Source organism: Zingiber officinale, chromosome 7A (genome assembly GCF_018446385.1).
Source record: "Zingiber officinale cultivar Zhangliang chromosome 7A, Zo_v1.1, whole genome shotgun sequence".
Taxonomy (NCBI): domain Eukaryota; kingdom Viridiplantae; phylum Streptophyta; class Magnoliopsida; order Zingiberales; family Zingiberaceae; genus Zingiber; species Zingiber officinale.
Genome location: NC_055998.1, coordinates 141,742,158 through 141,754,165, shown reverse-complemented (window position 1 = coordinate 141,754,165; position 12,008 = coordinate 141,742,158). Strand labels below are relative to the sequence as shown.

Here is a 12,008-nt window from a genome sequence, read left to right as displayed (position 1 = left end):
AGGAAGTAGGCTTGAAGGCAAGGGGTCAAGGCTGCGAAGGAAGCGTCAAATGAATCGTAAGGGTGAGGGTCCGAGTGCTGTGAGAGAATGTACTCGGTACTAGTCGACTGCATGTTTCAGCAGTCGACTACATGTTTTAGCAATCGATTGGTATCGAGCCGTTGGGATGTAATGATCGAATTTTCACAGAGGGCAGTCGACTGCATGTTTTGGCAGTTAACTGGTAGGCGGGGTTTTCTAACCCGTGACCTATATAATCAAGCCTTGGAAGCTTGGTTGAGGTTAACGAAATAGAGGTGGTTAATCTCTATTAGTAGTCTACCTGTGCCCTAGCGTCAAAGGAGTTCTTGTGAGAGTTGTGGTGAGATTTCTCCACCCACAACGAGCTACGTGAGCTAGCCGGAGTTTGTCGGGGAGTAATCCACCGAAGGATCGGGATCGTCCATCTTACGGACAACCGTGGAGTAGGAGTCCTAATCTTCGAACCACATTAAACGGGCGTGTATTGGTTTGCATTTCATTTCTTGTCTTAGTTTTAGTTTAGCTTGTTTGTTTTGTTTGTATTTCCGCTGCGCAAGCTAACATTGGTAGGAAACACAAGATTTTGGGCCGTCGTCTATCTAACCCCCCTTCAAGCCGGTCACCAATCTCCCTACATGTCGTATAATTGTCATTATCCCAGCCTCTCATCCACACAAGGGTCGTGGTAACTTGAGGGGTGGGCGGAAGTGACCATGCTCATGCATATGCATATGATATGTGTTTGAGTATGTTGTTGATTTATTGTATCCATATGTCTGTGATATGTTTATATATGATTGAGATATGTGTGCTGCGTGTGCTCGACATTGGATTGTTTATTTGTATTTGTATATGTCGCATATGGTGCTCTTGTATATACAAGCAGTACTGTTGTAGATCCACTATTGCACTTACTTTTATTGCTTACTTAGTATATAGGTTTAAGAATGGACATTTATTCTAGTACCACTGTTATTCTTATTATTTCCCATGAGACTGTATATCTTTAATTTTCTAGATATATATTATGTTCATGCATTGTCTATCTTATATTACCCGTTGAGTCATTTGGACTCACCACCCCAGTTATGTTTTTCTTTCTTAGGTAGTAGACAGAAGTAATGCGAAGTCGTTGGAAGATCTTATCTGTCATTCCCATATCTCATCGAGAGCTTTCCACGTTTGATTTTCATTTTAATTCTACTTTAGACTTTTGGACTTGTTTCTATAATAATTCACTTGTATGTGAATTTTTAATTCTGGTTGGGTATTTGTTTCTGGTATTTGTACTTGTTGTATTTAAGTCGTGCTGACATGTAGTTTGTTTTTATTTTACTATGCGTGGTTGATGTTTATCATGCGTGGTTTGTGTTTGCACAACCATGTAGACTGTGTATTATTATTTTGCATGGTTTGTGATCTTGTCCGAGAGTCGAGTCGACGGGCGCTGGGGACGTGGCACTTGCTGCTGCCTTCAGATGACTTCCAAGATGACGTGGACCTCCAATGAACTTGCAACAAAGCCGAGTCGGGAAGGGGTTCTCGGCGACGACCCTCTGACGCTCAAGTCAGGCACCGGCGAAATAAAGTGGAAGCAGAGTAACGAGACTGTAGCTACAGTGAAGAATCGCGTATACCTCCGTCAAAGTCTTGGGGTCCTTATATAGGATCTCGGGGGGGGGGGGGGGCGTGAGTGCACGCTTCCCGAGGTGTGAACGCTCCTCAAAGCATACCTCAAAATGGATATGTCAGAAAAATGTGTCTGAAGCCATACTGCAACCATCCGAGCATATCTCCGACATGACAGTGGAAACTTCCACCGTACGATCTTCTGTCCAGTCTGATCGCCGACCGTGCTATCTGTTGGCGGCGCATGTCTCGAGAAGGATATCGCCAGCTGTCCATTTTGTCTTCTTCTCTCATATGTTACTAGGCCGAGCGGGTGAGCCGCTCGGTCGCATACTCGGACGGTCCTGCAGCCTTAGTTGTTCGGTAGCTTGGCCGAGCGGACATGCCGCCCATACCGCTCGGCGCATCGACTCTTTGATGCGAGAACCCCTGAGCATCGGAAACCCGACCTGCGATCGAGTTGTCTTCGAGTCGACCTTGGCGCTCTCATGGCCAATCGGCGAGGTAACCAACCAGCTCAGCAAGAACATCCGGCTATCCATCTTGATTTTGACTTCCACGTGTCGTTGACCACTATACGACCCGACCCCATCCTTCACCACCGGATCAGTTTGTGTTTCAACCAACTGTCTGGGTTGTGAATTGTTATCTTGCGTGGTTTATTTTTGTACCAGCCGTGTGGACTGTATTATATTGTATCAGATATAATTACAAGCGGGTAACACTCATTCTATTAGGCAAGTACACCTCCGGGGCGTGACAATACTGCACATGTAACCTCTTCAACCTATAATTCCTTTGCCAGTTTCTTGCTTTTAAGCTTGTTCCTTGCCATATCAAGGATGATTTTGTTCTTTCTTTCCGTCAAGCCATTTTATTGAGGGAATGTTGAAACTGTCAGAGGTCATTGTTTTCCATTGACTTCATAGAATTCTTGAAATTCTTTTGAGGTAAATTCTCCTCCTCGATCAGATTGCATGATTTTGATCTCGATACCACTCTCCTTTTTAGAGTAATTTTAAATTTCTTGAATATGCTGAAGACATCTGATGTTTTGCTTCAAGACATATACCTAAATTTTTCAAGAAAAATCATCTATGGATAAAAAAAATAATTACTCTTACTAAGCGAATTTGGATTTATTAGATCACAAACATCTATGTGTTTAATTTCAAGTGGCTTTTGGGTTTTTGAACTTGAATTATTTGGAAAATCATTTCTAAATTGCTTCCCTAGTAGGCTTGCTTCACATAATTGGTTAGGATATTTGATATAAAATAGTCCTCTAATCATTTCCTCTTTTGAAAGCAATTCTAGCCCTCCGAAATTGAGATGCTCAAATCGAAGATGTCATAACCAAGTGATGTCTTTATAACAAATTTTGAGACAATTAAAAATATTATTTTAAATATTAAGCAAGAACATTCTATTTCTTAACATAGGCACGCCAACAATTAATATCATCTTTTAAGATGAGTATATTATCTGTTAGATGAATGTCATCTCCTCTTTCCAAGAGTTGTCATAAGTTCAAAATGTTACTCTTCATATTTGGCACAAAGAAAATATCTGAAATAAATTCATATTTTTCATTCTTTAAATAGATGAAAATGTTATCTTTACCTTTCACGTTCATTTTTAATTCATCTTCGAATAATACATTACCACCAACTAATTCTCAAAATTATACTTGAAAAATGAGAAAGAGTGCACTTTTATCTCTTTTTAAATCTCACGTACTTTTTTTTTTTTTTTTTTTTTTGAATCAGATAACATTGAATCATCACATGGACCATGATAACCTTTCTCCAAAAATATCATGAGTTCCAAAAAAAAAATATTTTCATATAAATTATTATAATTACTCACATTGAACACCAAAACTTAAAAAAGAATCATATCTTTATTAATCATAGTTCTTATATCTTTTCATTGGAAGAAAAAAATTATGAAAAAAAATACACATTATGTGGACGATGAAAATAAGAAAAAAAACATAAACACAAGTTTCATTCAATAAAAACGTTAACATATCTATAAACTTATTAGATAATTACTAACTCCACATTTATTTCTCACTACATCGAGTTTATCTCAAACAAATTGAATCTAGAACTATCATTCTTATCAACAATTACCATCTCATCTATCCGTTATTTATCACCTCATAATATTCAATCTCTATCCATTGACTCCATAATATTTTAACTTTATCTACAGTTAAATTTAATTCCCAACTAATAGGGCCTTGTCGGAAGGCAGATGGAGAAGCTTTTTTCCCACCACTTAGGATTTCCCTGCCAGAAACAAAATGCATGGAAAAAGGTTTAGAGATGATTATCAGAAAGCAAGGTTTCCAATTAATTAATGTGTGACCACCAGACAGTGCAGCGATGTCCTCTGATCACTGAGGCCCATGTGTCCAAATACATCCCTCAGGTGATCAGAACCTGCTGAATTTTGATGAAAAATTTACAATTTTCAGAAGGCAGAAGAAGGGAGCTTGAGATGACACTCATAGCGCACCCACAAGTGGCAACTTTCGGAGATAAACAATACTTGAGATGCAATGTACGAGTTCTACAGTCATAAAAAACATAAAATTATTATATTAATCTGCTGCGTCCCTTCTTCGTTAAGGCAAAAACTTTTTTTGCGTCTGTCAGACAGATTCGAGACCACCCCAGCAGGTGAGTAGACACCCGCTGAGAACGATCCTCCACAGCCTCTGATCCCATAGAACCTGAGCCGTTAATCACGCTCTGATCTCGAATCTTTACGTCATCAACCAGATTGGGTTGCCTGTCTCCTTAACACTCAAGGATACAGTGGTACGAGCCTATAGAACAGATCCTGTTCAAGTAAGGTCGTGCCGAGAGAAGCCAGCGCCTCATACATAAAGCCCCGTTTACATGACAAACAAGGGATGTGGGACTAAATAACGAGATGATAAAACAAACAGCAACGACCTCACCGTCCTTCAAGGATCTATCTAAAAAAACACGAAATCAAAGTGAGATGGGGTTCACTTATGCGAGGCGGAGCATCGACGGGCCGCAGTTCTCCTCGGCGACGGCGACCAGTCCGCCGAGCTTCTTCCTCTCGACCTTCGCCACCGCGGCCTTGTACGATTTCCCCCCATCTCGGCAACAGCGACGACGACGACGAAGCGCAAGCGCCTAAGGAAAAAGAGAGGCGAGGGGAAAAATAAAAACAAAGAGGGAGAAGCTGCGTATCTATCTGTGCACGCACGTCTGCTTGATGGTTTTATAGACGATAGAGGAAGAAGGTTCTGGTAGCCAAATGGTGGCCGTTGGATGAAGAAGACCCGCCATCCCGTTTGTCATTATTCGAACGGTTGCGATTCAATCTGGTCGGCCGGGTTCGACTGACTCGGTTCGGTCGTCCTAAAATTGAAGCGCAAATAAAAATTCTTCCGTTGCCGGGACTCGAACCCGGGTCTTTCGGGTGAGAGCCGAATATCCTAACCAACTAGACTACAACGGATTCGGTTCATACTTCTGCCACTAAGACTAATATAACATAAGTACCCAGCACCAAATAAGCATAAAAACATGAAGCAACTTAGCTACACGAAGTAGGATGCCAATGATCACAAATATTTCTTAAAGTACTTGAGGCAGAGCATGAATAGAATCCCTGGAAAACAATGTGATGTGGATGTTTCCATAGGAGTCGATCGGTCTTCTAATATGCTCCCGAGCGAAAAATCAATCCGCTTGATCTTCCATTTCTCTTTCAGTTTGCTGACTTGCTACAAATAAAGGCATAGCCAATTGTGAGGAGGGGGTGAGAACGCCCCCTCTGGAATTTAGAAAAACATTAATAGTATATATTTGAAAAGTTCTCAACGCTACTTTGACTGATTGATTCACCATCGTTTGTTGTCGAAAAATTAAAATTGATCGCATATCTAGAAAACCCTTGACCTAAGCTATACATTGGTACCACTTTTACGAGAAAATACCGTGTCTTGAAATATTAAATATTGAATTTTAAAAATAAAATATATAATAACAAATTGATAAATTAAATGTAGAACATGAAGTGAGAGTGCTAAATTAAAATTGGATTAGATTCAAACTAAATCTAACGGGTAGGCAAGGAGATAATGATTACGTTGGTTTAAATTGGGATTAATTTGGAGTAGATTTGATCAAGTTATGATCGAATCAAATTTAAGATTTTTATTTGTTTAAAATGAATTATGGTATTTTTGAGAAAATTTTCTCTTTCTTCTTTTCCCCCTACACACACTACAACACTGCTGTGTCATACCCTATCGTCGATTTAGGAATGCTAAATATTATAAGGAAGTAATGTCACAAATGATTGAGTCATCGATAATATTATAAGGAAGTAATATTATAAGGAAGTAATATTATCACTTCTTGGCTCTGAGCTCGGTTTGACCGTGAGTTGGGTTTTACCTCCGTAGTTTCATTCTCTAGAGCATATACGTGTCTCTATGACCAACCGACCACCATTGTTGGCGCATTTCCATGGCACCATTGAGGGAAGAGGGTGCGTCATCTTCTTCTGCCTCGGTCGATCCTTTGGTCGACAAGGAGCAGCTCCGTCAAATCATCGCTAAGACATAGGTGTTCGAACATTATTCCATTCATCGATATATGTTCCCTTCAATATTTTTCCCCTCCTTGATTTTCGTCGTAGATGAGCTATTATATTTAAGAGTTTCTTTGGATTATTAATTCATGTCTTGCTTGAATTATATTGAAGCATGTGAAAAAAGAATTCGGATCAGTTTAGATTGATTGATGACTGATACTTTATCGATAAGAGTTAGTCTAATGTTGATTAGCTAACATCTTCCATAATTGAATGAAAGATCAAATGGGTGATCAATTGGCTAAGTAATAATCTTAAAGGTTGAATTAATCAATGTTTCTTAATCGGTTAGAATTAGGTTTCAGAATTTGGCTAAACCTAATTTAATCAAATGGGTTGGATTAATCAATGCTAATCGATGATCAGGTTGATCCAATTAGGGTTCCCTAATTGGATTAGGATTTAGGTTAATTATTTGATTTATGATAGAGAATTGTAATAACTCGTGTTGTATGCTCTAGGATTTTAAGCTCGTGGTAAACATTACATATGGATATTTCGTTTAATCTACATTTGAGACGGATATGTTTTGCTTTGTTTCTTTAGTGCTTTGTCCTTAGTACATGAGCTATGATTAAATAGTCAACTATATTTACCTTAACATTATTCATGTTACTTCTTGAGTTTGATACCTATTTTGCTTGATCTTTGAGATGATTGACTTGATATCTATAGAGTCTCTTGTTGTTATCCATGATATTAGTTGACATTGGTTATTTTGTTATTAACATTGGTTACTATATATATTTATATATTGTTAGACATGCTTGTGTTATTGTGGTATAGTTGATTATTAGATCTATATATATGATTATTCACATCTTGCTCATCATAGCATTGCACGTATATCGGTGACAATGTCTCCCTTGTGGTTGAGAGAGTCGTCAGCCATTTCTGCACACTCGGCTACTTAGGGTAGTGGTGTCTGGAGTGCATGCAGCATGTCCTGTCATGCCCACTCAACTACTAAGGGGTAGTGGTAGCTAGAATTGCGAGTAGGTAGAGACCCCATTGCTATGTAGTTAGATAACTACTTTACAAACTATCCACTCGACCATTTGAGAGTAGTGGTAGCTGGAGTGTCGTGTTGGAGCAATCCCAATGGTCTTTGGGACCATGTGTTTTGATGTTTGGGCAAAGGGTTTAAGTTAGGTTCACCTTTGTATTTGATATGTGTACTTGAGTTGTTCAGGACTGCAGGATACACATGAGATTCAGGTTGACGGTTTCGGGTCCGGTGAAGGATGACATTGGGTGTTGGGACCGAAAAATAGCTAGAGGGGGGATGAATAGCTCGTCGCGTGCAAGGTGCTCGTTGCAGCTTGTTTCTTCAGAAATGCGCATCGGAAAATACAGAAACAAACTACATAATGCTAACAAGGAGGGTTTAGTTGGTATCGACCTCATAAAGGTGGTTATTCTAAGGATCCGCACCTACTCACGCACCCTCCACTAAGAAATCACTCCTTTTCGGTAACTACCGAAGGCGGAGAAGTCCTACAAACTCACAGTACAAGAAGAAAGAAAGGAAAACAAATACAAGCAATAGCTTACAAGTTTTACAACTGAAAACTCTAACCCTAGCTTTCTTCCTCAGCTGTAGATCCACCTCTTGACTTGGAAAATCTCCAAGAACCTTCAAGAACTAGCGGTGAGAACCCTGTGGAGAAGCTCTGTGATCGCAGGTGAAGATCGGAAGAGATGACCGAGAGTTCTACCGAAGGAATCGCACGCCTACAGCTTTTATCTGCGCCAACAGTCGGATCCCGATCGATTGGATTGCTCCCAATCGATTGGGGAGGCTTTGGATCGATCCGCTGATCGATCCAGAGCGCCTTTGTGCTCTGGGAATTCGTCTGGATCGATCAGCTGATCAATCCAGGGCTTATCGCAACAAATCACAGCTTCCCAATCGATCCACTGATCGATTGGGGCCTCTGGATCGATCCGTTGATCGATCCAGCAGGCTTCTGTGCGCTCGTGATTGCCTCCCAATCGATCCACTGATCGATTTGAACGAAGGCTTCTCGCGGGGACTCCCCAATCGATCGGCCGATCGATTGGACTCCAGCCAATCGATCGGCTAATCGATCCAGCTGCTGGTTTTTGCCCAAAATCAAGTCCCAAGCCCCCAAACCAACATCCGGTCAATCCATGACCTGTTGGTACATAAAACCTAGCATTCGGTCACCTTTGACTAGCTAGGACTCTCTCACCAAGTGTCTGGTCAATCCCTTTGACCCACTTAGACTTTTCTCCTCTTGCCAAGTATCTGGTCAATCCCTTTGACCTACTTGGACTTTTCTCCTCTTGCCAAGTATCCGATCAATTCCTTTGACCTACTTGGACTTTCACCAGATGTCTAGTCAACCTTGATCCATCTAGATTTCTCTGTGTCTGGCTTCACTCACCAGGACTTCCCTTCTGCCTAGCTTCACTCACTAGGACTTCTCTTCTGCCTGGCTTCACTCACCAGGTCTTTCACCTAGCTTCACTCACTAGGATTTTCACATGGCTTCACTCACCAGGATTTTTCTTCTGCCTGGCTTCACTCACCAGGTCTTTCACCTAACTTCACTCACTAGGATTTTCACCTGGCTTCACTCACCAGGATTTTCACCTGGCTTCACTCACTAGGATTTTTCTTCTGTCTGGCTTCACTCACCAGGTCTTTCACCTAGCTTCACTCACTAGGATTTTCACTTAGCTTCACTCACCAGGATTTTCCTCTGTCTGGCCTCACTCACCAGGACTTTCACCTAGCTTCACTCACTAGGATTTTCACCTGGCTTCACTCACTAGGATTTTCCTCTGTCTGACTTCACTCACCTGGACTTTCACCTGACTTCACTTACCAGGATTTCTCTTCTGCCCGACATCCCAGTTAGGACTTCCCTGTCAAATATCTAGTTAACCTTGACCTACTTGACTCTTCTTCAACCAACCTTATTAGACCCTGATCAGAGGGGAATTGCACCAAACAATCTCCACAAATGAACCACTGCATTGTTAAACATCGAAATCCAAACCAAGACTCAAGCTTGGTCAACCAGGTCAACGTTGACCTGAGGGATATTGCACCAACAATCTCTCCCTTTTTGATGTTTGACAATACCTCATTTAAGTTAGGCTAAACCCATAGCCTAAACCTCCTTCATGCCACTAGGTAATGAAGGCATAAGTTAAAACCTACATTCTCCCACTAAGAAGGTAGACTCCCTCTTAGATAATGAAGGCCTAACTTAAACCCTTTGAGACTCTCTCCCTGAAGAGTTGCTCATCGTTGTTCACAACTTCACTCGTTGTGATCAACACGATAATGAAGATCTCATACCCTTCATTATCATCAATGCTCGCCCCTTGAGCATTAACAAAGTCCAATAATCCAAAAGAAGGTCTCATACCCTTCATTTGTATCGAATGCTCTTCCATGAGCATATACATACTTGAACCACTTGAACAATGAGGATATCCAATCCCTATTCAGGTTCAAACGATCAACCTTCAGCATGTTCTTAAAAGAATGTTAACCACCTTCCAAGGTTCATAAAAAATAGTTTTCATGTCCTTAAAGAGTAACTCCCCCTAAAGACATGGTCGTGAACTTTTATCATTGCACCAACAATGACTTGGAATCCCTAAACCTTTAGGAAACCCAAATTTAGAAGTTTTGAGGTTCATAAATTCAATAATGAAACCAAACCTCAACCTAAACTTCAATTTAGTCTTTCTCAACCAATCCATCCTTGTTTTCAACATGAAAACACCTTTTTTATGTATACAAATGTATTTTGAGAGGTTAGGAATGGTTTCCTAGACTAAAATAGGTTCAAAATGCTGAAAATAAGCTTTCCCAGCCAAAATCAACATCTTCGATCGATTGGAGTTGGGTTCCAATCGATTGAACCAGCTTGAATCGATCCACTGATCGATTCAGGAGGGCTGGATTGATCAGTGGATCGATCCAGGAAGCTTCTGTTCGCGAGAAGCTTGCTGTCAATCGATCGCCCGATCGATTGAGACCCTTCAATCGATCGCCCGATCGATTGAGACCCTTCAATCGATTGCCCGATCGATTGAGGTCTGATAGCTTCTGAAATTCACTTTCAGTGAATTTCAGAAACCCCTAGAAAAATCTACAAAATTCCAAAAATCGTGAAAATTTATGTAGACATTCTTTAGGGCATATATTATCATGGAAAAATAGTTTTCTATGAAAATACGTCATATTTTCAAAGATTTGACACAAACTTAAAAACTTGCAAAAACTTTAGTGTTTTCTTCAAGTTTTGTGTCTAAATATTCAATGATGATTACTATCAGAAGATAGCCTTCACCAAGGTTTTCCAAAAAAATTTTAAAATAATTTTCAAAACCAATATCCCATCATGTTCTTTGGGCTCAATGCACATGACTTGTACATTAGCTTTCCCAATGATGGTAAAACACATAACTATGTGTTTTGATGAACTTAAAACTCAAAAGAATGTACTAAATCAACACCTTGAGTTTTGTTCATCATCCTAACATCTCACTTGTATCTAATGTGCACAAAAACACATATAAATCACCTTATAGGTTTTTGTGAGATGTAAATTTTGGTTTTGTCCTAATCTAGGTATCATGCATCTCTACCTAGGCATTTTATAGATATAGAACATCCACCTAGGATGTCACTTGTTGATACTACGTGTTGATAAATGTCATTTGTCCTTAATTTTAAGGAAATAAAAATAATGCATGATAATGTTATGACATACATCAAAAAGAAATATTTTTTAAAAGAAAATTTCCTATAACTACATGATGTATGTATGTCATGACATGGTATTTTTGTATTTTTCATAGTAAGTCATGAATGCAAAATACACAACTAAATATGATGTCATGACATATAGTGAGCAAGCAAATCATGGCTAGTTAGCATAGATAAAATACCTAGATTACCTACCTAAGTATCCTTAACCCTTAGCTAAATTAAAAACTGACCTAGATTTGTCCAAAGTGCTTCAAGAAAATGCCAAAACCTAAATTGACATTTCTAATTTTCTTGATTAATTTATGCCAATTGAAATTAAGCATATTTCTCAAATGTTGCCATATTTCATTTTTCCACAAGAGTAGTACTTTCAATTAAGGCTTAGATTTGTCTTAAATTACTAAGAAAATACCAAAGTCTTGGTGCAGGAAGCATCCGACGATCGAACCTTAGTTTTGATAATGGCAAAGGATTCAATGTTAAGTTAGTGTGTGATCTAACATGTTTGAATGAGTGTTTCGGGAAAGTCCTAGCTGCGGTTAGGCAGGTGAAAAACCCTAAGGGGTGGTAACCTTAGGTCCTAGGGGGCGGTAACCCTAGGTGGAGGAAACCCCTAAGGGGCGGTAACCTTAGGTCCTAGGGGACGGTAACCCTAGGTGGGGAAAAACCCTAGGGGGCGGTAACCCTAGGTCCTAGGGGGTGGTAACCTTAGGCGAAAAGTCCAGTCGGTCTGGAGGACCGGACTGACATCAGGTAAATCTCCTGAGTGGAGTAGGTGAGGATGCGTTCCCCGTAGAGAGAACAGTAGGCGTCGGGTCGACCTAGGGTTTCTGGTTGGAAATCTGAAGTCAGACTCGGACAGTCGGAAAACTGTTAGCTATTTTTCACTTATGAACTATCAGATTCTAACATTGTCTTGCAGGGTATGCAATTGCTCCGACTAACCTTG

At 40.1% G+C, this 12,008-nt stretch overlaps 2 non-coding genes across 2 annotated transcripts; both read right to left on the bottom strand.

Annotated features, from left to right (window-relative positions):
- Positions 1 to 4,306: 4,306 nt before the first annotated feature.
- Positions 4,307 to 4,521, bottom strand: LOC122003328. The gene has a single exon (XR_006117960.1). It is a non-coding gene; the product is annotated as a small nucleolar RNA U3 (small nucleolar RNA).
- A 563-nt stretch (positions 4,522 to 5,084) lies between these two features.
- On the bottom strand, positions 5,085 to 5,157 carry TRNAE-CUC. The gene has a single exon. It is a non-coding gene; the product is annotated as a tRNA-Glu (tRNA).
- Between the last annotated feature and the right edge of the window lie 6,851 nt (positions 5,158 to 12,008).